Source organism: Schistocerca nitens, chromosome 6 (assembly GCF_023898315.1).
Source record: "Schistocerca nitens isolate TAMUIC-IGC-003100 chromosome 6, iqSchNite1.1, whole genome shotgun sequence".
Lineage (NCBI taxonomy): Eukaryota > Metazoa > Arthropoda > Insecta > Orthoptera > Acrididae > Schistocerca > Schistocerca nitens.
The window spans coordinates 116,095,436-116,119,593 of NC_064619.1; the positions used below are offsets into that span (position 1 = coordinate 116,095,436).

Sequence of the window (24,158 nt, forward strand, 5' to 3'; positions counted from 1 at the left end):
CTGTCATATGGCAGTCGCGACGTATACGCTGAAATTGAATGTAAACAATACGTCTTTTGTAGTGGGCGTCGCTCTACTGCAGTGTCACACATGACGAATAAATAGGAAAAGAGTAGAACGTCTGTGTAGGGCCATGTTTTTACCTACAGTGTCACTTGGCTGAATGTGTATAAGGCTCTGTGGCATCACTCAAACACAGCCAAATTGTCACGCTAGCTGTGTATCTCTAACAAAGTTGACGTATGTCCTCACCTCGGTGCCGGTTAAAACGATTTCGCCCCCGGGTGGGCTCGAACCACCAACCTTTCGGTTAACAGCCGAACGCGCTAGCCGATTGCGCCACGGAGGCCTTGAATTTGGCTCACTTGTGCTCTGTATATCAACGCAATTGGTATACCTTCTGCAGGAATCTCGCAGAATGGTAGCATCTGCTTGCGCCTCTTCACATGGATAACGTGCATGCACACTGTAGCGAGGCTCGTAAACGAATGACATCGCCAAGCATGACATTATACTACAAAATGCATACAAACCACTGTTGTGCCTATGCATTCAGAAAACCTCTGAGGCCAGTAGAATACTTGTCATAGGTTGTAGAACATCCCTTTCATTCAGTGTACTGCCATGTGTTAGATGCTGGTCGAGATAGCTCCGCTCCTTGCAGGAAGGTTAAAAAAATGAATGCCTTCTGTGAGGTTCGAAATGACGACCCCTGGTTTACGAAACCAGTGCTCTACCACTGAGCTAAGAAGGCGGCAGCTTGGCGTTTGTGAGCTATCCCCGAATTGTCACTTCATCATACTGAATCTTGCAGCCCTCGACCAGATATCGGATTTGGCACACAGCTGCTGCTGGGGGTGTCCACATTGCCGTTTTCCAAATCTCTTGACTGTTTCGCCCTTACGATCGACGACGAGCGTCGGGCCACCAGAAGTTTGCGGTCTGCACAATCCTGACCTAGTGCACAGCTTGTGGGATAGCGTGGCTCGACTGCGAAATGCGCCTTTCGGCTCCTCTCTCTGGCTACAGTATGCTGTTGCCCACAGTGGCACTGGCGTTGCCCATGGGGCTTCATGTAAGGCGAGCGACTGCACGTCTCTCGGCCAACAGCGGCCCACTGCAGACCGACACTTAAGAGACACCAAATACAAATCGACATCGAGAGACAGGCCCTGTCATATGGCAGTCGCGACGTATACGCTGAAATTGAATGTAAAGAATACGTCTTTTGTAGTGGGCGTCGCTCTACTGCAGTGTCACACATGACGAATAAATAGGAAAAGAGTAGAACGTCTGTGTAGGGCCATGTTTTTACCTACAGTGTCACTTGGCTGAATGTGTATAAGGCTCTGTGGCATCACTCAAACTGCACGTCTCTCGGCCAACAGCGGCCCACTGCAGACCGACACTTAAGAGACACCAAATACAAATCGACATCGAGAGACAGGCCCTGTCATATGGCAGTCGCGACGTATACGCTGAAATTGAATGTAAAGAATACGTCTTTTGTAGTGGGCGTCGCTCTACTGCAGTGTCACACATGACGAATAAATAGGAAAAGAGTAGAACGTCTGTGTAGGGCCATGTTTTTACCTACAGTGTCACTTGGCTGAATGTGTATAAGGCTCTGTGGCATCACTCAAACACAGCCAAATTGTCACGCTAGCTGTGTATCTCTAACAAAGTTGACGTATGTCCTCACCTCGGTGCCGGTTAAAACGATTTCGCCCCCGGGTGGGCTCGAGCCACCAACCTTTCGGTTAACAGCCGAACGCGCTAGCCGATTGCGCCACGGAGGCCTTGAATTTGGCTCACTTGTGCTCTGTATATCAACGCAATTGGTATACCTTCTGCAGGAATCTCGCAGAATGGTAGCATCTGCTTGCGCCTCTTCACATGGATAACGTGCATGCACACTGTAGCGAGGCTCGTAAACGAATGACATCGCCAAGCATGACATTATACTACAAAATGCATACAAACCACTGTTGTGCCTATGCATTCAGAAAACCTCTGAGGCCAGTAGAATACTTGTCATAGGTTGTAGAACATCCCTTTCATTCAGTGTACTGCCATGTGTTAGATGCTGGTCGAGATAGCTCCGCTCCTTGCAGGAAGGTTAAAAAAATGAATGCCTTCTGTGAGGTTCGAAATCCCGACCCCTGGTTTACGAGACCAGTGCTCTACCACTGAGCTAAGAAGGCGGCAGCTTGGCGCTTGTGAGCTATACCCGAATTGTCACTTCATCATACTGAATCTTGCAGCCCTCGACCAGATATCGGATTTGGCACACAGCTGCTGCTGGGGGTGTCCACATTGCCGTTTTCCAAATCTCTTGACTGTTTCGCCCTTACGATCGACGACGAGCGTCGGGCCACCAGAAGTTTGCGGTCTGCACAATCCTGACCTAGTGCACAGCTTGTGGGATAGCGTGGCTCGACTGCGAAATGCGCCTTTCGGCTCCTCTCTCTGGCTACAGTATGCTGTTGCCCACAGTGGCACTGGCGTTGCCCATGGGGCTTCATGTAAGGCGACTGCACGTCTCTCGGCCAACAGCGGCCCACTGCAGACCGACACTTAAGAGACACCAAATACAAATCGACATCGAGAGACAGGCCCTGTCATATGGCAGTCGCGACGTATACGCTGAAATTGAATGTAAACAATACGTCTTTTGTAGTGGGCGTCGCTCTACTGCAGTGTCACACATGACGAATAAATAGGAAAAGAGTAGAACGTCTGTGTAGGGCCATGTTTTTACCTACAGTGTCACTTGGCTGAATGTGTATAAGGCTCTGTGGCATCACTCAAACACAGCCAAATTGTCACGCTAGCTGTGTATCTCTAACAAAGTTGACGTATGTCCTCACCTCGGTGCCGGTTAAAACGATTTCGCCCCCGGGTGGGCTCGAACCACCAACCTTTCGGTTAACAGCCGAACGCGCTAGCCGATTGCGCCACGGAGGCCTTGAATTTGGCTCACTTGTGCTCTGTATATCAACGCAATTGGTATACCTTCTGCAGGAATCTCGCAGAATGGTAGCATCTGCTTGCGCCTCTTCACATGGATAACGTGCATGCACACTGTAGCGAGGCTCGTAAACGAATGACATCGCCAAGCATGACATTATACTACAAAATGCATACAAACCACTGTTGTGCCTATGCATTCAGAAAACCTCTGAGGCCAGTAGAATACTTGTCATAGGTTGTAGAACATCCCTTTCATTCAGTGTACTGCCATGTGTTAGATGCTGGTCGAGATAGCTCCGCTCCTTGCAGGAAGGTTAAAAAAATGAATGCCTTCTGTGAGGTTCGAAATGACGACCCCTGGTTTACGAAACCAGTGCTCTACCACTGAGCTAAGAAGGCGGCAGCTTGGCGTTTGTGAGCTATCCCCGAATTGTCACTTCATCATACTGAATCTTGCAGCCCTCGACCAGATATCGGATTTGGCACACAGCTGCTGCTGGGGGTGTCCACATTGCCGTTTTCCAAATCTCTTGACTGTTTCGCCCTTACGATCGACGACGAGCGTCGGGCCACCAGAAGTTTGCGGTCTGCACAATCCTGACCTAGTGCACAGCTTGTGGGATAGCGTGGCTCGACTGCGAAATGCGCCTTTCGGCTCCTCTCTCTGGCTACAGTATGCTGTTGCCCACAGTGGCACTGGCGTTGCCCATGGGGCTTCATGTAAGGCGAGCGACTGCACGTCTCTCGGCCAACAGCGGCCCACTGCAGACCGACACTTAAGAGACACCAAATACAAATCGACATCGAGAGACAGGCCCTGTCATATGGCAGTCGCGACGTATACGCTGAAATTGAATGTAAAGAATACGTCTTTTGTAGTGGGCGTCGCTCTACTGCAGTGTCACACATGACGAATAAATAGGAAAAGAGTAGAACGTCTGTGTAGGGCCATGTTTTTACCTACAGTGTCACTTGGCTGAATGTGTATAAGGCTCTGTGGCATCACTCAAACTGCACGTCTCTCGGCCAACAGCGGCCCACTGCAGACCGACACTTAAGAGACACCAAATACAAATCGACATCGAGAGACAGGCCCTGTCATATGGCAGTCGCGACGTATACGCTGAAATTGAATGTAAAGAATACGTCTTTTGTAGTGGGCGTCGCTCTACTGCAGTGTCACACATGACGAATAAATAGGAAAAGAGTAGAACGTCTGTGTAGGGCCATGTTTTTACCTACAGTGTCACTTGGCTGAATGTGTATAAGGCTCTGTGGCATCACTCAAACACAGCCAAATTGTCACGCTAGCTGTGTATCTCTAACAAAGTTGACGTATGTCCTCACCTCGGTGCCGGTTAAAACGATTTCGCCCCCGGGTGGGCTCGAACCACCAACCTTTCGGTTAACAGCCGAACGCGCTAGCCGATTGCGCCACGGAGGCCTTGAATTTGGCTCACTTGTGCTCTGTATATCAACGCAATTGGTATACCTTCTGCAGGAATCTCGCAGAATGGTAGCATCTGCTTGCGCCTCTTCACATGGATAACGTGCATGCACACTGTAGCGAGGCTCGTAAACGAATGACATCGCCAAGCATGACATTATACTACAAAATGCATACAAACCACTGTTGTGCCTATGCATTCAGAAAACCTCTGAGGCCAGTAGAATACTTGTCATAGGTTGTAGAACATCCCTTTCATTCAGTGTACTGCCATGTGTTAGATGCTGGTCGAGCTAGCTCCGCTCCTTGCAGGAAGGTTAAAAAAATGAATGCCTTCTGTGAGGTTCGAAATCACGACCCCTGGTTTACGAGACCAGTGCTCTACCACTGAGCTAAGAAGGCGGCATCTTGGCGTTTGTGAGCTATCCCCGAATTGTCACTTCATCATACTGAATCTTGCAGCCCTCGACCAGATATCGGATTTGGCACACAGCTGCTGCTGGGGGTGTCCACATTGCCGTTTTCCAAATCTCTTGACTCTTTCGCCCTTACGATCGACGACGAGCGTCGGGCCACCAGAAGTTTGCGGTCTGCACAATCCTGACCTAGTGCACAGCTTGTGGGATAGCGTGGCTCGACTGCGAAATGCGCCTTTCGGCTCCTCTCTCTGGCTACAGTATGCTGTTGCCCACAGTGGCACTGGCGTTGCCCATGGGGCTTCATGTAAGGCGAGCGACTGCACGTCTCTCGGCCAACAGCGGCCCACTGCAGACCGACACTTAAGAGACACCAAATACAAATCGACATCGAGAGACAGGCCCTGTCATATGGCAGTCGCGACGTATACGCTGAAATTGAATGTAAACAATACGTCTTTTGTAGTGGGCGTCGCTCTACTGCAGTGTCACACATGACGAATAAATAGGAAAAGAGTAGAACGTCTGTGTAGGGCCATGTTTTTACCTACAGTGTCACTTGGCTGAATGTGTATAAGGCTCTGTGGCATCACTCAAACACAGCCAAATTGCCACGCTAGCTGTGTATCTCTAACAAAGTTGACGTATGTCCTCACCTCGGTGCCGGTTAAAACGATTTCGCCCCCGGGTGGGCTCGAACCACCAACCTTTCGGTTAACAGCCGAACGCGCTAGCCGATTGCGCCACGGAGGCCTTGAATTTGGCTCACTTGTGCTCTGTATATCAACGCAATTGGTATACCTTCTGCAGGAATCTCGCAGAATGGTAGCATCTGCTTGCGCCTCTTCACATGGATAACGTGCATGCACACTGTAGCGAGGCTCGTAAACGAATGACATCGCCAAGCATGACATTATACTACAAAATGCATACAAACCACTGTTGTGCCTATGCATTCAGAAAACCTCTGAGGCCAGTAGAATACTTGTCATAGGTTGTAGAACATCCCTTTCATTCAGTGTACTGCCATGTGTTAGATGCTGGTCGAGCTAGCTCCGCTCCTTGCAGGAAGGTTAAAAAAATGAATGCCTTCTGTGAGGTTCGAAATCACGACCCCTGGTTTACGAGACCAGTGCTCTACCACTGAGCTAAGAAGGCGGCAGCTTGGCGTTTGTGAGCTATCCCCGAATTGTCACTTCATCATACTGAATCTTGCAGCCCTCGACCAGATATCGGATTTGGCACACAGCTGCTGCTGGGGGTGTCCACATTGCCGTTTTCCAAATCTCTTGACTGTTTCGCCCTTACGATCGACGACGAGCGTCGGGCCACCAGAAGTTTGCGGTCTGCACAATCCTGACCTAGTGCACAGCTTGTGGGATAGCGTGGCTCGACTGCGAAATGCGCCTTTCGGCTCCTCTCTCTGGCTACAGTATGCTGTTGCCCACAGTGGCACTGGCGTTGCCCATGGGGCTTCATGTAAGGCGAGCGACTGCACGTCTCTCGGCCAACAGCGGCCCACTGCAGACCGACACTTAAGAGACACCAAATACAAATCGACATCGAGAGACAGGCCCTGTCATATGGCAGTCGCGACGTATACGCTGAAATTGAATGTAAAGAATACGTCTTTTGTAGTGGGCGTCGCTCTACTGCAGTGTCACACATGACGAATAAATAGGAAAAGAGTAGAACGTCTGTGTAGGGCCATGTTTTTACCTACAGTGTCACTTGGCTGAATGTGTATAAGGCTCTGTGGCATCACTCAAACTGCACGTCTCTCGGCCAACAGCGGCCCACTGCAGACCGACACTTAAGAGACACCAAATACAAATCGACATCGAGAGACAGGCCCTGTCATATGGCAGTCGCGACGTATACGCTGAAATTGAATGTAAACAATACGTCTTTTGTAGTGGGCGTCGCTCTACTGCAGTGTCACACATGACGAATAAATAGGAAAAGAGTAGAACGTCTGTGTAGGGCCATGTTTTTACCTACAGTGTCACTTGGCTGAATGTGTATAAGGCTCTGTGGCATCACTCAAACACAGCCAAATTGTCACGCTAGCTGTGTATCTCTAACAAAGTTGACGTATGTCCTCACCTCGGTGCCGGTTAAAACGATTTCGCCCCCGGGTGGGCTCGAACCACCAACCTTTCGGTTAACAGCCGAACGCGCTAGCCGATTGCGCCACGGAGGCCTTGAATTTGGCTCACTTGTGCTCTGTATATCAACGCAATTGGTATACCTTCTGCAGGAATCTCGCAGAATGGTAGCATCTGCTTGCGCCTCTTCACATGGATAACGTGCATGCACACTGTAGCGAGGCTCGTAAACGAATGACATCGCCAAGCATGACATTATACTACAAAATGCATACAAACCACTGTTGTGCCTATGCATTCAGAAAACCTCTGAGGCCAGTAGAATACTTGTCATAGGTTGTAGAACATCCCTTTCATTCAGTGTACTGCCATGTGTTAGATGCTGGTCGAGATAGCTCCGCTCCTTGCAGGAAGGTTAAAAAAATGAATGCCTTCTGTGAGGTTCGAACTCACGACCCCTGGTTTACGAGACCAGTGCTCTACCACTGAGCTAAGAAGGCGGCAGCTTAGCGTTTGTGAGCTATCCCCGAATTGTCACTTCATCATACTGAATCTTGCAGCCCTCGACCAGATATCGGATTTGGCACACAGCTGCTGCTGGGGGTGTCCACATTGCCGTTTTCCAAATCTCTTGACTGTTTCGCCCTTACGATCGACGACGAGCGTCGGGCCACCAGAAGTTTGCGGTCTGCACAATCCTGACCTAGTGCACAGCTTGTGGGATAGCGTGGCTCGACTGCGAAATGCGCCTTTCGGCTCCTCTCTCTGGCTACAGTATGCTGTTGCCCACAGTGGCACTGGCGTTGCCCATGGGGCTTCATGTAAGGCGACTGCACGTCTCTCGGCCAACAGCGGCCCACTGCAGACCGACACTTAAGAGACACCAAATACAAATCGACATCGAGAGACAGGCCCTGTCATATGGCAGTCGCGACGTATACGCTGAAATTGAATGTAAACAATACGTCTTTTGTAGTGGGCGTCGCTCTACTGCAGTGTCACACATGACGAATAAATAGGAAAAGAGTAGAACGTCTGTGTAGGGCCATGTTTTTACCTACAGTGTCACTTGGCTGAATGTGTATAAGGCTCTGTGGCATCACTCAAACACAGCCAAATTGTCACGCTAGCTGTGTATCTCTAACAAAGTTGACGTATGTCCTCACCTCGGTGCCGGTTAAAACGATTTCGCCCCCGGGTGGGCTCGAGCCACCAACCTTTCGGTTAACAGCCGAACGCGCTAGCCGATTGCGCCACGGAGGCCTTGAATTTGGCTCACTTGTGCTCTGTATATCAACGCAATTGGTATACCTTCTGCAGGAATCTCGCAGAATGGTAGCATCTGCTTGCGCCTCTTCACATGGATAACGTGCATGCACACTGTAGCGAGGCTCGTAAACGAATGACATCGCCAAGCATGACATTATACTACAAAATGCATACAAACCACTGTTGTGCCTATGCATTCAGAAAACCTCTGAGGCCAGTAGAATACTTGTCATAGGTTGTAGAACATCCCTTTCATTCAGTGTACTGCCATGTGTTAGATGCTGGTCGAGATAGCTCCGCTCCTTGCAGGAAGGTTAAAAAAATGAATGCCTTCTGTGAGGTTCGAAATCCCGACCCCTGGTTTACGAGACCAGTGCTCTACCACTGAGCTAAGAAGGCGGCAGCTTGGCGCTTGTGAGCTATACCCGAATTGTCACTTCATCATACTGAATCTTGCAGCCCTCGACCAGATATCGGATTTGGCACACAGCTGCTGCTGGGGGTGTCCACATTGCCGTTTTCCAAATCTCTTGACTGTTTCGCCCTTACGATCGACGACGAGCGTCGGGCCACCAGAAGTTTGCGGTCTGCACAATCCTGACCTAGTGCACAGCTTGTGGGATAGCGTGGCTCGACTGCGAAATGCGCCTTTCGGCTCCTCTCTCTGGCTACAGTATGCTGTTGCCCACAGTGGCACTGGCGTTGCCCATGGGGCTTCATGTAAGGCGACTGCACGTCTCTCGGCCAACAGCGGCCCACTGCAGACCGACACTTAAGAGACACCAAATACAAATCGACATCGAGAGACAGGCCCTGTCATATGGCAGTCGCGACGTATACGCTGAAATTGAATGTAAACAATACGTCTTTTGTAGTGGGCGTCGCTCTACTGCAGTGTCACACATGACGAATAAATAGGAAAAGAGTAGAACGTCTGTGTAGGGCCATGTTTTTACCTACAGTGTCACTTGGCTGAATGTGTATAAGGCTCTGTGGCATCACTCAAACACAGCCAAATTGTCACGCTAGCTGTGTATCTCTAACAAAGTTGACGTATGTCCTCACCTCGGTGCCGGTTAAAACGATTTCGCCCCCGGGTGGGCTCGAACCACCAACCTTTCGGTTAACAGCCGAACGCGCTAGCCGATTGCGCCACGGAGGCCTTGAATTTGGCTCACTTGTGCTCTGTATATCAACGCAATTGGTATACCTTCTGCAGGAATCTCGCAGAATGGTAGCATCTGCTTGCGCCTCTTCACATGGATAACGTGCATGCACACTGTAGCGAGGCTCGTAAACGAATGACATCGCCAAGCATGACATTATACTACAAAATGCATACAAACCACTGTTGTGCCTATGCATTCAGAAAACCTCTGAGGCCAGTAGAATACTTGTCATAGGTTGTAGAACATCCCTTTCATTCAGTGTACTGCCATGTGTTAGATGCTGGTCGAGATAGCTCCGCTCCTTGCAGGAAGGTTAAAAAAATTAATGCCTTCTGTGAGGTTCGAAATGACGACCCCTGGTTTACGAAACCAGTGCTCTACCACTGAGCTAAGAAGGCGGCAGCTTGGCGTTTGTGAGCTATCCCCGAATTGTCACTTCATCATACTGAATCTTGCAGCCCTCGACCAGATATCGGATTTGGCACACAGCTGCTGCTGGGGGTGTCCACATTGCCGTTTTCCAAATCTCTTGACTGTTTCGCCCTTACGATCGACGACGAGCGTCGGGCCACCAGAAGTTTGCGGTCTGCACAATCCTGACCTAGTGCACAGCTTGTGGGATAGCGTGGCTCGACTGCGAAATGCGCCTTTCGGCTCCTCTCTCTGGCTACAGTATGCTGTTGCCCACAGTGGCACTGGCGTTGCCCATGGGGCTTCATGTAAGGCGAGCGACTGCACGTCTCTCGGCCAACAGCGGCCCACTGCAGACCGACACTTAAGAGACACCAAATACAAATCGACATCGAGAGACAGGCCCTGTCATATGGCAGTCGCGACGTATACGCTGAAATTGAATGTAAAGAATACGTCTTTTGTAGTGGGCGTCGCTCTACTGCAGTGTCACACATGACGAATAAATAGGAAAAGAGTAGAACGTCTGTGTAGGGCCATGTTTTTACCTACAGTGTCACTTGGCTGAATGTGTATAAGGCTCTGTGGCATCACTCAAACTGCACGTCTCTCGGCCAACAGCGGCCCACTGCAGACCGACACTTAAGAGACACCAAATACAAATCGACATCGAGAGACAGGCCCTGTCATATGGCAGTCGCGACGTATACGCTGAAATTGAATGTAAACAATACGTCTTTTGTAGTGGGCGTCGCTCTACTGCAGTGTCACACATGACGAATAAATAGGAAAAGAGTAGAACGTCTGTGTAGGGCCATGTTTTTACCTACAGTGTCACTTGGCTGAATGTGTATAAGGCTCTGTGGCATCACTCAAACACAGCCAAATTGTCACGCTAGCTGTGTATCTCTAACAAAGTTGACGTATGTCCTCACCTCGGTGCCGGTTAAAACGATTTCGCCCCCGGGTGGGCTCGAGCCACCAACCTTTCGGTTAACAGCCGAACGCGCTAGCCGATTGCGCCACGGAGGCCTTGAATTTGGCTCACTTGTGCTCTGTATATCAACGCAATTGGTATACCTTCTGCAGGAATCTCGCAGAATGGTAGCATCTGCTTGCGCCTCTTCACATGGATAACGTGCATGCACACTGTAGCGAGGCTCGTAAACGAATGACATCGCCAAGCATGACATTATACTACAAAATGCATACAAACCACTGTTGTGCCTATGCATTCAGAAAACCTCTGAGGCCAGTAGAATACTTGTCATAGGTTGTAGAACATCCCTTTCATTCAGTGTACTGCCATGTGTTAGATGCTGGTCGAGATAGCTCCGCTCCTTGCAGGAAGGTTAAAAAAATGAATGCCTTCTGTGAGGTTCGAAATCCCGACCCCTGGTTTACGAGACCAGTGCTCTACCACTGAGCTAAGAAGGCGGCAGCTTGGCGCTTGTGAGCTATACCCGAATTGTCACTTCATCATACTGAATCTTGCAGCCCTCGACCAGATATCGGATTTGGCACACAGCTGCTGCTGGGGGTGTCCACATTGCCGTTTTCCAAATCTCTTGACTGTTTCGCCCTTACGATCGACGACGAGCGTCGGGCCACCAGAAGTTTGCGGTCTGCACAATCCTGACCTAGTGCACAGCTTGTGGGATAGCGTGGCTCGACTGCGAAATGCGCCTTTCGGCTCCTCTCTCTGGCTACAGTATGCTGTTGCCCACAGTGGCACTGGCGTTGCCCATGGGGCTTCATGTAAGGCGACTGCACGTCTCTCGGCCAACAGCGGCCCACTGCAGACCGACACTTAAGAGACACCAAATACAAATCGACATCGAGAGACAGGCCCTGTCATATGGCAGTCGCGACGTATACGCTGAAATTGAATGTAAACAATACGTCTTTTGTAGTGGGCGTCGCTCTACTGCAGTGTCACACATGACGAATAAATAGGAAAAGAGTAGAACGTCTGTGTAGGGCCATGTTTTTACCTACAGTGTCACTTGGCTGAATGTGTATAAGGCTCTGTGGCATCACTCAAACACAGCCAAATTGTCACGCTAGCTGTGTATCTCTAACAAAGTTGACGTATGTCCTCACCTCGGTGCCGGTTAAAACGATTTCGCCCCCGGGTGGGCTCGAACCACCAACCTTTCGGTTAACAGCCGAACGCGCTAGCCGATTGCGCCACGGAGGCCTTGAATTTGGCTCACTTGTGCTCTGTATATCAACGCAATTGGTATACCTTCTGCAGGAATCTCGCAGAATGGTAGCATCTGCTTGCGCCTCTTCACATGGATAACGTGCATGCACACTGTAGCGAGGCTCGTAAACGAATGACATCGCCAAGCATGACATTATACTACAAAATGCATACAAACCACTGTTGTGCCTATGCATTCAGAAAACCTCTGAGGCCAGTAGAATACTTGTCATAGGTTGTAGAACATCCCTTTCATTCAGTGTACTGCCATGTGTTAGATGCTGGTCGAGATAGCTCCGCTCCTTGCAGGAAGGTTAAAAAAATGAATGCCTTCTGTGAGGTTCGAAATGACGACCCCTGGTTTACGAAACCAGTGCTCTACCACTGAGCTAAGAAGGCGGCAGCTTGGCGTTTGTGAGCTATCCCCGAATTGTCACTTCATCATACTGAATCTTGCAGCCCTCGACCAGATATCGGATTTGGCACACAGCTGCTGCTGGGGGTGTCCACATTGCCGTTTTCCAAATCTCTTGACTGTTTCGCCCTTACGATCGACGACGAGCGTCGGGCCACCAGAAGTTTGCGGTCTGCACAATCCTGACCTAGTGCACAGCTTGTGGGATAGCGTGGCTCGACTGCGAAATGCGCCTTTCGGCTCCTCTCTCTGGCTACAGTATGCTGTTGCCCACAGTGGCACTGGCGTTGCCCATGGGGCTTCATGTAAGGCGAGCGACTGCACGTCTCTCGGCCAACAGCGGCCCACTGCAGACCGACACTTAAGAGACACCAAATACAAATCGACATCGAGAGACAGGCCCTGTCATATGGCAGTCGCGACGTATACGCTGAAATTGAATGTAAAGAATACGTCTTTTGTAGTGGGCGTCGCTCTACTGCAGTGTCACACATGACGAATAAATAGGAAAAGAGTAGAACGTCTGTGTAGGGCCATGTTTTTACCTACAGTGTCACTTGGCTGAATGTGTATAAGGCTCTGTGGCATCACTCAAACTGCACGTCTCTCGGCCAACAGCGGCCCACTGCAGACCGACACTTAAGAGACACCAAATACAAATCGACATCGAGAGACAGGCCCTGTCATATGGCAGTCGCGACGTATACGCTGAAATTGAATGTAAAGAATACGTCTTTTGTAGTGGGCGTCGCTCTACTGCAGTGTCACACATGACGAATAAATAGGAAAAGAGTAGAACGTCTGTGTAGGGCCATGTTTTTACCTACAGTGTCACTTGGCTGAATGTGTATAAGGCTCTGTGGCATCACTCAAACACAGCCAAATTGTCACGCTAGCTGTGTATCTCTAACAAAGTTGACGTATGTCCTCACCTCGGTGCCGGTTAAAACGATTTCGCCCCCGGGTGGGCTCGAACCACCAACCTTTCGGTTAACAGCCGAACGCGCTAGCCGATTGCGCCACGGAGGCCTTGAATTTGGCTCACTTGTGCTCTGTATATCAACGCAATTGGTATACCTTCTGCAGGAATCTCGCAGAATGGTAGCATCTGCTTGCGCCTCTTCACATGGATAACGTGCATGCACACTGTAGCGAGGCTCGTAAACGAATGACATCGCCAAGCATGACATTATACTACAAAATGCATACAAACCACTGTTGTGCCTATGCATTCAGAAAACCTCTGAGGCCAGTAGAATACTTGTCATAGGTTGTAGAACATCCCTTTCATTCAGTGTACTGCCATGTGTTAGATGCTGGTCGAGCTAGCTCCGCTCCTTGCAGGAAGGTTAAAAAAATGAATGCCTTCTGTGAGGTTCGAAATCACGACCCCTGGTTTACGAGACCAGTGCTCTACCACTGAGCTAAGAAGGCGGCATCTTGGCGTTTGTGAGCTATCCCCGAATTGTCACTTCATCATACTGAATCTTGCAGCCCTCGACCAGATATCGGATTTGGCACACAGCTGCTGCTGGGGGTGTCCACATTGCCGTTTTCCAAATCTCTTGACTCTTTCGCCCTTACGATCGACGACGAGCGTCGGGCCACCAGAAGTTTGCGGTCTGCACAATCCTGACCTAGTGCACAGCTTGTGGGATAGCGTGGCTCGACTGCGAAATGCGCCTTTCGGCTCCTCTCTCTGGCTACAGTATGCTGTTGCCCACAGTGGCACTGGCGTTGCCCATGGGGCTTCATGTAAGGCGAGCGACTGCACGTCTCTCGGCCAACAGCGGCCCACTGCAGACCGACACTTAAGAGACACCAAATACAAATCGACATCGAGAGACAGGCCCTGTCATATGGCAGTCGCGACGTATACGCTGAAATTGAATGTAAACAATACGTCTTTTGTAGTGGGCGTCGCTCTACTGCAGTGTCACACATGACGAATAAATAGGAAAAGAGTAGAACGTCTGTGTAGGGCCATGTTTTTACCTACAGTGTCACTTGGCTGAATGTGTATAAGGCTCTGTGGCATCACTCAAACACAGCCAAATTGTCACGCTAGCTGTGTATCTCTAACAAAGTTGACGTATGTCCTCACCTCGGTGCCGGTTAAAACGATTTCGCCCCCGGGTGGGCTCGAACCACCAACCTTTCGGTTAACAGCCGAACGCGCTAGCCGATTGCGCCACGGAGGCCTTGAATTTGGCTCACTTGTGCTCTGTATATCAACGCAATTGGTATACCTTCTGCAGGAATCTCGCAGAATGGTAGCATCTGCTTGCGCCTCTTCACATGGATAACGTGCATGCACACTGTAGCGAGGCTCGTAAACGAATGACATCGCCAAGCATGACATTATACTACAAAATGCATACAAACCACTGTTGTGCCTATGCATTCAGAAAACCTCTGAGGCCAGTAGAATACTTGTCATAGGTTGTAGAACATCCCTTTCATTCAGTGTACTGCCATGTGTTAGATGCTGGTCGAGATAGCTCCGCTCCTTGCAGGAAGGTTAAAAAAATGAATGCCTTCTGTGAGGTTCGAAATGACGACCCCTGGTTTACGAAACCAGTGCTCTACCACTGAGCTAAGAAGGCGGCAGCTTGGCGTTTGTGAGCTATCCCCGAATTGTCACTTCATCATACTGAATCTTGCAGCCCTCGACCAGATATCGGATTTGGCACACAGCTGCTGCTGGGGGTGTCCACATTGCCGTTTTCCAAATCTCTTGACTGTTTCGCCCTTACGATCGACGACGAGCGTCGGGCCACCAGAAGTTTGCGGTCTGCACAATCCTGACCTAGTGCACAGCTTGTGGGATAGCGTGGCTCGACTGCGAAATGCGCCTTTCGGCTCCTCTCTCTGGCTACAGTATGCTGTTGCCCACAGTGGCACTGGCGTTGCCCATGGGGCTTCATGTAAGGCGAGCGACTGCACGTCTCTCGGCCAACAGCGGCCCACTGCAGACCGACACTTAAGAGACACCAAATACAAATCGACATCGAGAGACAGGCCCTGTCATATGGCAGTCGCGACGTATACGCTGAAATTGAATGTAAAGAATACGTCTTTTGTAGTGGGCGTCGCTCTACTGCAGTGTCACACATGACGAATAAATAGGAAAAGAGTAGAACGTCTGTGTAGGGCCATGTTTTTACCTACAGTGTCACTTGGCTGAATGTGTATAAGGCTCTGTGGCATCACTCAAACTGCACGTCTCTCGGCCAACAGCGGCCCACTGCAGACCGACACTTAAGAGACACCAAATACAAATCGACATCGAGAGACAGGCCCTGTCATATGGCAGTCGCGACGTATACGCTGAAATTGAATGTAAAGAATACGTCTTTTGTAGTGGGCGTCGCTCTACTGCAGTGTCACACATGACGAATAAATAGGAAAAGAGTAGAACGTCTGTGTAGGGCCATGTTTTTACCTACAGTGTCACTTGGCTGAATGTGTATAAGGCTCTGTGGCATCACTCAAACACAGCCAAATTGTCACGCTAGCTGTGTATCTCTAACAAAGTTGACGTATGTCCTCACCTCGGTGCCGGTTAAAACGATTTCGCCCCCGGGTGGGCTCGAACCACCAACCTTTCGGTTAACAGCCGAACGCGCTAGCCGATTGCGCCACGGAGGCCTTGAATTTGGCTCACTTGTGCTCTGTATATCAACGCAATTGGTATACCTTCTGCAGGAATCTCGCAGAATGGTAGCATCTGCTTGCGCCTCTTCACATGGATAACGTGCATGCACACTGTAGCGAGGCTCGTAAACGAATGACATCGCCAAGCATGACATTATACTACAAAATGCATACAAACCACTGTTGTGCCTATGCATTCAGAAAACCTCTGAGGCCAGTAGAATACTTGTCATAGGTTGTAGAACATCCCTTTCATTCAGTGTACTGCCATGTGTTAGATGCTGGTCGAGCTAGCTCCGCTCCTTGCAGGAAGGTTAAAAAAATGAATGCCTTCTGTGAGGTTCGAAATCACGACCCCTGGTTTACGAGACCAGTGCTCTACCACTGAGCTAAGAAGGCGGCATCTTGGCGTTTGTGAGCTATCCCCGAATTGTCACTTCATCATACTGAATCTTGCAGCCCTCGACCAGATATCGGATTTGGCACACAGCTGCTGCTGGGGGTGTCCACATTGCCGTTTTCCAAATCTCTTGACTCTTTCGCCCTTACGATCGACGACGAGCGTCGGGCCACCAGAAGTTTGCGGTCTGCACAATCCTGACCTAGTGCACAGCTTGTGGGATAGCGTGGCTCGACTGCGAAATGCGCCTTTCGGCTCCTCTCTCTGGCTACAGTATGCTGTTGCCCACAGTGGCACTGGCGTTGCCCATGGGGCTTCATGTAAGGCGAGCGACTGCACGTCTCTCGGCCAACAGCGGCCCACTGCAGACCGACACTTAAGAGACACCAAATACAAATCGACATCGAGAGACAGGCCCTGTCATATGGCAGTCGCGACGTATACGCTGAAATTGAATGTAAACAATACGTCTTTTGTAGTGGGCGTCGCTCTACTGCAGTGTCACACATGACGAATAAATAGGAAAAGAGTAGAACGTCTGTGTAGGGCCATGTTTTTACCTACAGTGTCACTTGGCTGAATGTGTATAAGGCTCTGTGGCATCACTCAAACACAGCCAAATTGCCACGCTAGCTGTGTATCTCTAACAAAGTTGACGTATGTCCTCACCTCGGTGCCGGTTAAAACGATTTCGCCCCCGGGTGGGCTCGAACCACCAACCTTTCGGTTAACAGCCGAACGCGCTAGCCGATTGCGCCACGGAGGCCTTGAATTTGGCTCACTTGTGCTCTGTATATCAACGCAATTGGTATACCTTCTGCAGGAATCTCGCAGAATGGTAGCATCTGCTTGCGCCTCTTCACATGGATAACGTGCATGCACACTGTAGCGAGGCTCGTAAACGAATGACATCGCCAAGCATGACATTATACTACAAAATGCATACAAACCACTGTTGTGCCTATGCATTCAGAAAACCTCTGAGGCCAGTAGAATACTTGTCATAGGTTGTAGAACATCCCTTTCATTCAGTGTACTGCCATGTGTTAGATGCTGGTCGAGCTAGCTCCGCTCCTTGCAGGAAGGTTAAAAAAATGAATGCCTTCTGTGAGGTTCGAAATCACGACCCCTGGTTTACGAGACCAGTGCTCTACCACTGAGCTAAGAAGGCGGCAGCTTGGCGTTTGTGAGCTATCCCCGAATTGTCACTTCATCATACTGAATCTTGCAGCCCTCGACCAGATATCGGATTTGGCACACAGCTGCTGCTGGGGGTGTCCACATTGCCGTTTTCCAAATCTCTTGACTCTTTCGCCCTTACGATCGACGACGAGCGTCGGGCCACCAGAAGTTTGCGGTCTGCACAATCCTGACCTAGTGCACAGCTTGTGGGATAGCGTGGCTCGACTGCGAAATGCGCCTTTCGGCTCCTCTCTCTGGCTACAGTATGCTGTTGCCCACAGTGGCACTGGCGTTGCCCATGGGGCTTCATGTAAGGCGAGCGACTGCACGTCTCTCGGCCAACAGCGGCCCACTGCAGACCGACACTTAAGAGACAACAAATACAAATCGACATCGAGAGACAGGCCCTGTCATATGGCAGTCGCGACGTATACGCTGAAATTGAATGTAAAGAATACGTCTTTTGTAGTGGGCGTCGCTCTACTGCAGTGTCACACATGACGAATAAATAGGAAAAGAGTAGAACGTCTGTGTAGGGCCATGTTTTTACCTACAGTGTCACTTGGCTGAATGTGTATAAGGCTCTGTGGCATCACTCAAACTGCACGTCTCTCGGCCAACAGCGGCCCACTGCAGACCGACACTTAAGAGACACCAAATACAAATCGACATCGAGAGACAGGCCCTGTCATATGGCAGTCGCGACGTATACGCTGAAATTGAATGTAAAGAATACGTCTATTGTAGTGGGCGTCGCTCTACTGCAGTGTCACACATGACGAATAAATAGGAAAAGAGTAGAACGTCTGTGTAGGGCCATGTTTTTACCTACAGTGTCACTTGGCTGAATGTGTATAAGGCTCTGTGGCATCACTCAAACACAGCCAAATTGTCACGCTAGCTGTGTATCTCTAACAAAGTTGACGTATGTCCTCACCTCGGTGCCGGTTAAAACGATTTCGCCCCCGGGTGGGCTCGAACCACCAACCTTTCGGTTAACAGCCGAACGCGCTAGCCGATTGCGCCACGGAGGCCTTGAATTTGGCTCACTTGTGCTCTGTATATCAACGCAATTGGTATACCTTCTGCAGGAATCTCGCAGAATGGTAGCATCTGCTTGCGCCTCTTCACATGGATAACGTGCATGCACACTGTAGCGAGGCTCGTAAACGAATGACATCGCCAAGCATGACATTATACTACAAAATGCATACAAACCACTGTTGTGCCTATGCATTCAGAAAACCTCTGAGGCCAGTAGAATACTTGTCATAGGTTGTAGAACATCCCTTTCATTCAGTGTACTGCCATGTGTTAGATGCTGGTCGAGCTAGCTCCGCTCCTTGCAGGAAGGTTAAAAAAATGAATGCCTTCTGTGAGGTTCGAAATCACGACCCCTGGTTTACGAGACCAGTGCTCTACCACTGAGCTAAGAAGGCGGCAGCTTGGCGTTTGTGAGCTATCCCCGAATTGTCACTTCATCATACTGAATCTTGCAGCCCTCGACCAGATATCGGATTTGGCACACAGCTGCTGCTGGGGGTGTCCACATTGCCGTTTTCCAAATCTCTTGACTGTTTCGCCCTTACGATCGACGACGAGCGTCGGGCCACCAGAAGTTTGCGGTCTGCACAATCCTGACCTAGTGCACAGCTTGTGGGATAGCGTGGCTCGACTGCGAAATGCGCCTTTCGGCTCCTCTCTCTGGCTACAGTATGCTGTTGCCCACAGTGGCACTGGCGTTGCCCATGGGGCTTCATGTAAGGCGACTGCACGTCTCTCGGCCAACAGCGGCCCACTGCAGACCGACACTTAAGAGACACCAAATACAAATCGACATCGAGAGACAGGCCCTGTCATATGGCAGTCGCGACGTATACGCTGAAATTGAATGTAAACAATACGTCTTTTGTAGTGGGCGTCGCTCTACTGCAGTGTCACACATGACGAATAAATAGGAAAAGAGTAGAACGTCTGTGTAGGGCCATGTTTTTACCTACAGTGTCACTTGGCTGAATGTGTATAAGGCTCTGTGGCATCACTCAAACACAGCCAAATTGTCACGCTAGCTGTGTATCTCTAACAAAGTTGACGTATGTCCCCACCTCGGTGCCGGTTACAACGATTTCGCCCCCGGGTGGGCTCGAACCACCAACCTTTCGGTTAACAGCCGAACGCGCTAGCCGATTGCGCCACGGAGGCCTTGAATTTGGCTCACTTGTGCTCTGTATATCAACGCAATTGGTATACCTTCTGCAGGAATCTCGCAGAATGGTAGCATCTGCTTGCGCCTCTTCACATGGATAACGTGCATGCACACTGTAGCGAGGCTCGTAAACGAATGACATCGCCAAGCATGACATTATACTACAAAATGCATACAAACCACTGTTGTGCCTATGCATTCAGAAAACCTCTGAGGCCAGTAGAATACTTGTCATAGGTTGTAGAACATCCCTTTCATTCAGTGTACTGCCATGTGTTAGATGCTGGTCGAGCTAGCTCCGCTCCTTGCAGGAAGGTTAAAAAAATGAATGCCTTCTGTGAGGTTCGAAATCACGACCCCTGGTTTACGAGACCAGTGCTCTACCACTGAGCTAAGAAGGCGGCAGCTTGGCGTTTGTGAGCTATCCCCGAATTGTCACTTCATCATACTGAATCTTGCAGCCCTCGACCAGATATCGGATTTGGCACACAGCTGCTGCTGGGGGTGTCCACATTGCCGTTTTCCAAATCTCTTGACTGTTTCGCCCTTACGATCGACGACGAGCGTCGGGCCACCAGAAGTTTGCGGTCTGCACAATCCTGACCTAGTGCACAGCTTGTGGGATAGCGTGGCTCGACTGCGAAATGCGCCTTTCGGCTCCTCTCTCTGGCTACAGTATGCTGTTGCCCACAGTGGCACTGGCGTTGCCCATGGGGCTTCATGTAAGGCGAGCGACTGCACGTCTCTCGGCCAACAGCGGCCCACTGCAGACCGACACTTAAGAGACACCAAATACAAATCGACATCGAGAGACAGGCCCTGTCATATGGCAGTCGCGACGTATACGCTGAAATTGAATGTAAAGAATACGTCTTTTGTAGTGGGCGTCGCTCTACTGCAGTGTCACACATGACGAATAAATAGGAAAAGAGTAGAACGTCTGTGTAGGGCCATGTTTTTACCTACAGTGTCACTTGGCTGAATGTGTATAAGGCTCTGTGGCATCACTCAAACACAGCCAAATTGTCACGCTAGCTGTGTATCTCTAACAAAGTTGACGTATGTCCTCACCTCGGTGCCGGTTAAAACGATTTCGCCCCCGGGTGGGCTCGAACCACCAACCTTTCGGTTAACAGCCGAACGCGCTAGCCGATTGCGCCACGGAGGCCTTGAATTTGGCTCACTTGTGCTCTGTATATCAACGCAATTCGTATACCTTCTGCAGGAATCTCGCAGAATGGTAGCATCTGCTTGCGCCTCTTCACATGGATAACGTGCATGCACACTGTAGCGAGGCTCGTAAACGAATGACATCGCCAAGCATGACATTATACTACAAAATGCATACAAACCACTGTTGTGCCTATGCATTCAGAAAACCTCTGAGGCCAGTAGAATACTTGTCATAGGTTGTAGAACATCCCTTTCATTCAGTGTACTGCCATGTGTTAGATGCTGGTCGAGATAGCTCCGCTCCTTGCAGGAAGGTTAAAAAAATGAATGCCTTCTGTGAGGTTCGAAATGAAGACCGCTGGTTTACGAAACCAGTGCTCTACCACTGAGCTAAGAAGGCGGCAGCTTGGCGTTTGTGAGCTATCCCCGAATTGTCACTTCATCATACTGAATCTTGCAGCCCTCGACCAGATATCGGATTTGGCACACAGCTGCTGCTGGGGGTGTCCACATTGCCGTTTTCCAAATCTCTTGACTGTTTCGCCCTTACGATCGACGACGAGCGTCGGGCCACCAGAAGTTTGCGGTCTGCACAATCCTGACCTAGTGCACAGCTTGTGGGATAGCGTGGCTCGACTGCGAAATGCGCCTTTCGGCTCCTCTCTCTGGCTACAGTATGCTGTTGCCCACAGTGGCACTGGCGTTGCCCATGGGGCTTCATGTAAGGCGAGCGACTGCACGTCTCTCGGCCAACAGCGGCCCACTGCAGACCGACACTTAAGAGACAACAAATACAAATCGACATCGAGAGACAGGCCCTGTCATATGGCAGTCGCGACGTATACGCTGAAATTGAATGTAAAGAATACGTCTTTTGTAGTGGGCGTCGCTCTACTGCAGTGTCACACATGACGAATAAATAGGAAAAGAGTAGAACGTCTGTGTAGGGCCATGTTTTTACCTACAGTGTCACTTGGCTGAATGTGTATAAGGCTCTGTGGCATCACTCAAACTGCACGTCTCTCGGCCAACAGCGGCCCACTGCAGACCGACACTTAAGAGACACCAAATACAAATCGACATCGAGAGACAGGCCCTGTCATATGGCAGTCGCGACGTATACGCTGAAATTGAATGTAAAGAATACGTCTATTGTAGTGGGCGTCGCTCTACTGCAGTGTCACACATGACGAATAAATAGGAAAAGAGTAGAACGTCTGTGTAGGGCCATGTTTTTACCTACAGTGTCACTTGGCTGAATGTGTATAAGGCTCTGTGGCATCACTCAAACACAGCCAAATTGTCACGCTAGCTGTGTATCTCTAACAACAAAGTTGACGTATGTCCTCACCTCGGTGCCGGTTAAAACGATTTCGCCCCCGGGTGGGCTCGAGCCACCAACCTTTCGGTTAACAGCCGAACGCGCTAGCCGATTGCGCCACGGAGGCCTTGAATTTGGCTCACTTGTGCTCTGTATATCAACGCAATTGGTATACCTTCTGCAGGAATCTCGCACAATGGTAGCATCTGCTTGCGCCTCTTCACATGGATAACGTGCATGCACACTGTAGCGAGGCTCGTAAACGAATGACATCGCCAAGCATGACATTATACTACAAAATGCATACAAACCACTGTTGTGCCTATGCATTCAGAAAACCTCTGAGGCCAGTAGAATACTTGTCATAGGTTGTAGAACATCCCTTTCATTCAGTGTACTGCCATGTGTTAGATGCTGGTCGAGATAGCTCCGCTCCTTGCAGGAAGGTTAAAAAAATGAATGCCTTCTGTGAGGTTCGAAATCCCGACCCCTGGTTTACGAGACCAGTGCTCTACCACTGAGCTAAGAAGGCGGCAGCTTGGCGCTTGTGAGCTATACCCGAATTGTCACTTCATCATACTGAATCTTGCAGCCCTCGACCAGATATCGGATTTGGCACACAGCTGCTGCTGGGGGTGTCCACATTGCCGTTTTCCAAATCTCTTGACTGTTTCGCCCTTACGATCGACGACGAGCGTCGGGCCACCAGAAGTTTGCGGTCTGCACAATCCTGACCTAGTGCACAGCTTGTGGGATAGCGTGGCTCGACTGCGAAATGCGCCTTTCGGCTCCTCTCTCTGGCTACAGTATGCTGTTGCCCACAGTGGCACTGGCGTTGCCCATGGGGCTTCATGTAAGGCGACTGCACGTCTCTCGGCCAACAGCGGCCCACTGCAGACCGACACTTAAGAGACACCAAATACAAATCGACATCGAGAGACAGGCCCTGTCATATGGCAGTCGCGACGTATACGCTGAAATTGAATGTAAAGAATACGTCTTTTGTAGTGGGCGTCGCTCTACTGCAGTGTCACACATGACGAATAAATAGGAAAAGAGTAGAACGTCTGTGTAGGGCCATGTTTTTACCTACAGTGTCACTTGGCTGAATGTGTATAAGGCTCTGTGGCATCACTCAAACACAGCCAAATTGTCACGCTAGCTGTGTATCTCTAACAAAGTTGACGTATGTCCTCACCTCGGTGCCGGTTAAAACGATTTCGCCCCCGGGTGGGCTCGAACCAACAACCTTTCGGTTTACAGCCGAACGCGCTAGCCGATTGCGCCACGGAGGCCTTGAATTTGGCTCACTTGTGCTCTGTATATCAACGCAATTGGTATACCTTCTGCAGGAATCTCGCAGAATGGCAGCATCTGCTTGCGCCTCTTCACATGGATAACGTGCATGCACACTAGCGAGGCTCGTAAACGAATGACATCGCCAAGCATGACATTATACTACAAAATGCATACAAACCACTGTTGTGCCTATGCATTCAGAAAACCTCTGAGGCCAGTAGAATACTTGTCATACGTTGTAGAACATCCCTTTCATTCAGTGTACTGCCATGTGTTAGATGCTGGTCGAGATAGCTCCGCTCCTTGCAGGAAGGTTAAAAAAATGAATGCCTTCTGTGAGGTTCGAAATGACGACCCCTGGTTTACGAGACCAGTGCTCTACCACTGAGCTAAGAAGGCGGCAGCTTGGCGTTTGTGAGCTATCCCCGAATTGTCACTTCATCATACTGAATCTTGCAGCCCTCGACCAGATATCGGATTTGGCACACAGCTGCTGCTGGGGGTGT

General features: G+C 50.0%; 37 non-coding genes across 37 annotated transcripts; all 37 read right to left on the reverse strand.

Annotated features, from left to right (window-relative positions):
- Nucleotides 1-275: 275 nt before the first annotated feature.
- On the reverse strand, nt 276-349 carry Trnan-guu (transfer RNA asparagine (anticodon GUU)). Its single transcript has one exon. It is a non-coding gene; the product is annotated as a tRNA-Asn (tRNA).
- Nucleotides 350-682: 333 nt separating this feature from the next.
- On the reverse strand, nt 683-754 carry Trnat-cgu (transfer RNA threonine (anticodon CGU)). The gene has a single exon. It is a non-coding gene; the product is annotated as a tRNA-Thr (tRNA).
- A 971-nt stretch (nt 755-1,725) lies between these two features.
- Nucleotides 1,726-1,799, reverse strand: Trnan-guu (transfer RNA asparagine (anticodon GUU)). Its single transcript has one exon. It is a non-coding gene; the product is annotated as a tRNA-Asn (tRNA).
- Nucleotides 1,800-2,132: 333 nt separating this feature from the next.
- Trnat-cgu (transfer RNA threonine (anticodon CGU)) lies at nt 2,133-2,204 on the reverse strand. Its single transcript has one exon. It is a non-coding gene; the product is annotated as a tRNA-Thr (tRNA).
- Nucleotides 2,205-2,893: 689 nt separating this feature from the next.
- Trnan-guu (transfer RNA asparagine (anticodon GUU)) lies at nt 2,894-2,967 on the reverse strand. The gene has a single exon. It is a non-coding gene; the product is annotated as a tRNA-Asn (tRNA).
- A 333-nt stretch (nt 2,968-3,300) lies between these two features.
- Nucleotides 3,301-3,372, reverse strand: Trnat-cgu (transfer RNA threonine (anticodon CGU)). Its single transcript has one exon. It is a non-coding gene; the product is annotated as a tRNA-Thr (tRNA).
- Nucleotides 3,373-4,343: 971 nt separating this feature from the next.
- Nucleotides 4,344-4,417, reverse strand: Trnan-guu (transfer RNA asparagine (anticodon GUU)). The gene has a single exon. It is a non-coding gene; the product is annotated as a tRNA-Asn (tRNA).
- Nucleotides 4,418-4,750: 333 nt separating this feature from the next.
- On the reverse strand, nt 4,751-4,822 carry Trnat-cgu (transfer RNA threonine (anticodon CGU)). Its single transcript has one exon. It is a non-coding gene; the product is annotated as a tRNA-Thr (tRNA).
- A 693-nt stretch (nt 4,823-5,515) lies between these two features.
- On the reverse strand, nt 5,516-5,589 carry Trnan-guu (transfer RNA asparagine (anticodon GUU)). The gene has a single exon. It is a non-coding gene; the product is annotated as a tRNA-Asn (tRNA).
- Nucleotides 5,590-5,922: 333 nt separating this feature from the next.
- Nucleotides 5,923-5,994, reverse strand: Trnat-cgu (transfer RNA threonine (anticodon CGU)). Its single transcript has one exon. It is a non-coding gene; the product is annotated as a tRNA-Thr (tRNA).
- A 971-nt stretch (nt 5,995-6,965) lies between these two features.
- Trnan-guu (transfer RNA asparagine (anticodon GUU)) lies at nt 6,966-7,039 on the reverse strand. The gene has a single exon. It is a non-coding gene; the product is annotated as a tRNA-Asn (tRNA).
- Nucleotides 7,040-7,372: 333 nt separating this feature from the next.
- On the reverse strand, nt 7,373-7,444 carry Trnat-cgu (transfer RNA threonine (anticodon CGU)). Its single transcript has one exon. It is a non-coding gene; the product is annotated as a tRNA-Thr (tRNA).
- Nucleotides 7,445-8,133: 689 nt separating this feature from the next.
- On the reverse strand, nt 8,134-8,207 carry Trnan-guu (transfer RNA asparagine (anticodon GUU)). Its single transcript has one exon. It is a non-coding gene; the product is annotated as a tRNA-Asn (tRNA).
- Nucleotides 8,208-8,540: 333 nt separating this feature from the next.
- On the reverse strand, nt 8,541-8,612 carry Trnat-cgu (transfer RNA threonine (anticodon CGU)). The gene has a single exon. It is a non-coding gene; the product is annotated as a tRNA-Thr (tRNA).
- A 689-nt stretch (nt 8,613-9,301) lies between these two features.
- On the reverse strand, nt 9,302-9,375 carry Trnan-guu (transfer RNA asparagine (anticodon GUU)). Its single transcript has one exon. It is a non-coding gene; the product is annotated as a tRNA-Asn (tRNA).
- Nucleotides 9,376-9,708: 333 nt separating this feature from the next.
- Trnat-cgu (transfer RNA threonine (anticodon CGU)) lies at nt 9,709-9,780 on the reverse strand. The gene has a single exon. It is a non-coding gene; the product is annotated as a tRNA-Thr (tRNA).
- A 971-nt stretch (nt 9,781-10,751) lies between these two features.
- On the reverse strand, nt 10,752-10,825 carry Trnan-guu (transfer RNA asparagine (anticodon GUU)). The gene has a single exon. It is a non-coding gene; the product is annotated as a tRNA-Asn (tRNA).
- Nucleotides 10,826-11,158: 333 nt separating this feature from the next.
- Trnat-cgu (transfer RNA threonine (anticodon CGU)) lies at nt 11,159-11,230 on the reverse strand. Its single transcript has one exon. It is a non-coding gene; the product is annotated as a tRNA-Thr (tRNA).
- Nucleotides 11,231-11,919: 689 nt separating this feature from the next.
- Nucleotides 11,920-11,993, reverse strand: Trnan-guu (transfer RNA asparagine (anticodon GUU)). The gene has a single exon. It is a non-coding gene; the product is annotated as a tRNA-Asn (tRNA).
- Nucleotides 11,994-12,326: 333 nt separating this feature from the next.
- Nucleotides 12,327-12,398, reverse strand: Trnat-cgu (transfer RNA threonine (anticodon CGU)). Its single transcript has one exon. It is a non-coding gene; the product is annotated as a tRNA-Thr (tRNA).
- A 971-nt stretch (nt 12,399-13,369) lies between these two features.
- On the reverse strand, nt 13,370-13,443 carry Trnan-guu (transfer RNA asparagine (anticodon GUU)). The gene has a single exon. It is a non-coding gene; the product is annotated as a tRNA-Asn (tRNA).
- Nucleotides 13,444-13,776: 333 nt separating this feature from the next.
- On the reverse strand, nt 13,777-13,848 carry Trnat-cgu (transfer RNA threonine (anticodon CGU)). Its single transcript has one exon. It is a non-coding gene; the product is annotated as a tRNA-Thr (tRNA).
- A 693-nt stretch (nt 13,849-14,541) lies between these two features.
- On the reverse strand, nt 14,542-14,615 carry Trnan-guu (transfer RNA asparagine (anticodon GUU)). Its single transcript has one exon. It is a non-coding gene; the product is annotated as a tRNA-Asn (tRNA).
- Nucleotides 14,616-14,948: 333 nt separating this feature from the next.
- On the reverse strand, nt 14,949-15,020 carry Trnat-cgu (transfer RNA threonine (anticodon CGU)). The gene has a single exon. It is a non-coding gene; the product is annotated as a tRNA-Thr (tRNA).
- A 971-nt stretch (nt 15,021-15,991) lies between these two features.
- On the reverse strand, nt 15,992-16,065 carry Trnan-guu (transfer RNA asparagine (anticodon GUU)). Its single transcript has one exon. It is a non-coding gene; the product is annotated as a tRNA-Asn (tRNA).
- A 333-nt stretch (nt 16,066-16,398) lies between these two features.
- On the reverse strand, nt 16,399-16,470 carry Trnat-cgu (transfer RNA threonine (anticodon CGU)). Its single transcript has one exon. It is a non-coding gene; the product is annotated as a tRNA-Thr (tRNA).
- A 693-nt stretch (nt 16,471-17,163) lies between these two features.
- On the reverse strand, nt 17,164-17,237 carry Trnan-guu (transfer RNA asparagine (anticodon GUU)). Its single transcript has one exon. It is a non-coding gene; the product is annotated as a tRNA-Asn (tRNA).
- Nucleotides 17,238-17,570: 333 nt separating this feature from the next.
- On the reverse strand, nt 17,571-17,642 carry Trnat-cgu (transfer RNA threonine (anticodon CGU)). Its single transcript has one exon. It is a non-coding gene; the product is annotated as a tRNA-Thr (tRNA).
- Nucleotides 17,643-18,613: 971 nt separating this feature from the next.
- On the reverse strand, nt 18,614-18,687 carry Trnan-guu (transfer RNA asparagine (anticodon GUU)). The gene has a single exon. It is a non-coding gene; the product is annotated as a tRNA-Asn (tRNA).
- Nucleotides 18,688-19,020: 333 nt separating this feature from the next.
- On the reverse strand, nt 19,021-19,092 carry Trnat-cgu (transfer RNA threonine (anticodon CGU)). Its single transcript has one exon. It is a non-coding gene; the product is annotated as a tRNA-Thr (tRNA).
- Nucleotides 19,093-19,781: 689 nt separating this feature from the next.
- Trnan-guu (transfer RNA asparagine (anticodon GUU)) lies at nt 19,782-19,855 on the reverse strand. Its single transcript has one exon. It is a non-coding gene; the product is annotated as a tRNA-Asn (tRNA).
- Nucleotides 19,856-20,188: 333 nt separating this feature from the next.
- On the reverse strand, nt 20,189-20,260 carry Trnat-cgu (transfer RNA threonine (anticodon CGU)). The gene has a single exon. It is a non-coding gene; the product is annotated as a tRNA-Thr (tRNA).
- Nucleotides 20,261-20,953: 693 nt separating this feature from the next.
- Nucleotides 20,954-21,027, reverse strand: Trnan-guu (transfer RNA asparagine (anticodon GUU)). Its single transcript has one exon. It is a non-coding gene; the product is annotated as a tRNA-Asn (tRNA).
- Nucleotides 21,028-22,406: 1,379 nt separating this feature from the next.
- Trnan-guu (transfer RNA asparagine (anticodon GUU)) lies at nt 22,407-22,480 on the reverse strand. The gene has a single exon. It is a non-coding gene; the product is annotated as a tRNA-Asn (tRNA).
- Nucleotides 22,481-22,813: 333 nt separating this feature from the next.
- Trnat-cgu (transfer RNA threonine (anticodon CGU)) lies at nt 22,814-22,885 on the reverse strand. The gene has a single exon. It is a non-coding gene; the product is annotated as a tRNA-Thr (tRNA).
- Nucleotides 22,886-23,574: 689 nt separating this feature from the next.
- On the reverse strand, nt 23,575-23,648 carry Trnay-gua (transfer RNA tyrosine (anticodon GUA)). The gene has a single exon. It is a non-coding gene; the product is annotated as a tRNA-Tyr (tRNA).
- A 331-nt stretch (nt 23,649-23,979) lies between these two features.
- On the reverse strand, nt 23,980-24,051 carry Trnat-cgu (transfer RNA threonine (anticodon CGU)). Its single transcript has one exon. It is a non-coding gene; the product is annotated as a tRNA-Thr (tRNA).
- Nucleotides 24,052-24,158: the final 107 nt, after the last annotated feature.